Below are 1406 nucleotides of genomic sequence, written 5' to 3' on the forward strand. Positions count from 1 at the left end.
CAACTATGCGCTGTGTACGTTGACCTGCTTAGTGCCATCCTGCAGATTTCAACTATGCGCTGTGTACGTTGACCTGCTTAGTGCCATCCTGCAGATTTCAACTATGCGCTGTGTACGTTGACCTGCTTAGTGCCATCCTGCAGATTTCAACTATGCGCTGTGTACGTTGACCTGCTTGGTGCCATCCTGCAGATTTCTAACGTTCTCTTCATTCTCAGTGCTTTTCTTTCTGTCTGCTTCCGTTCGATGATTTCTAGGGAACCACTTTCTCGTTCACAACCCTTCCTTTTGCAGTTGATTCCAACTACTGAATTTTTTATTTACATATTGCACATTTCAATTCTAGGATTTCCACTTGGTTCTGTGATAGATGTTCAGTCATACATGCACACGGATCATATTTATATTTGATATGGATACAGATGTAGATGTTACCTATATACGTATCTTCTTACCACCTCTTTCTCCCAGCCACCCAAGTCCTTCCGCGGACACTCTCACATAATTTAATATTTATATCTAGCTTAAGATGGAACTTTAGAAGATTGATTTTAAGTCTGTCTTCTTTTCTAAAATAGCACCTAAAGCTACAAATTCCCTTTATTTTAGCTGCTGTAGATGCATCTTACAAACTGTTATGCTGTGTTTATATCATAATTCAGTTCAAAATACATTCTAAATGGGTTATTTAGAAGATAATTACATAACTTCCACACATTTATGGATTATCCCAATATCTTTTGTTATGGATTTCTAATTTATTTTCTTTGGGATGATATAATTTTAATTTTATAATTTATATCAACTTGTTTTTTTCCCCACAATTATGGGCTGTCTTGGAGATTTATGTTCCATGTGCACAGAAGAAAAATGTGTTCTGGAACTGTACATTGGTCAAGTTAATGTTTTCCACATTTTTTATATGCTACTGATATTTTGTTTACTTGTTCTATAGATTATGAGAACGGTTTGTTAAAATCTCCAACTATAATTGTGGATATGTCTATGTCTGACCTTAGTTCTGCTATTTTTTGCTTCATGTGTTTTGAACCATTTTTTTAGTTGCTTACTTATTTAGAATTTATTTTCTTAATGAATTTATCCTTCTATTCTTAGAAAGTATTCTTCTTTATCTCTGGTAATATTGACCATAAAATGCATTACTATCATTTTTTTTCTTTTAAATAATCAAATGATCTTTAAACAATTGAAGGGCAGAGCGTCTTCCATGCTGATCGGCACATTTACCGGCCCCGTGTGCCCCACAGCTTCCTGTGGCCCTGAGTCTGCACCTGCCGACGCTGCCTCTACCTGCAGAACCTCCTTCGGCGGTTTCTGAGCTGGCTCTGCTCAGGACCACCTCTCGTTTTTTATTTTTCAAAAAATTTGATCTTTACCTACATTTT

Source organism: Galeopterus variegatus, unplaced genomic scaffold (genome assembly GCF_000696425.1).
Source record: "Galeopterus variegatus unplaced genomic scaffold, G_variegatus-3.0.2 Scaffold16611, whole genome shotgun sequence".
Lineage (NCBI taxonomy): Eukaryota > Metazoa > Chordata > Mammalia > Dermoptera > Cynocephalidae > Galeopterus > Galeopterus variegatus.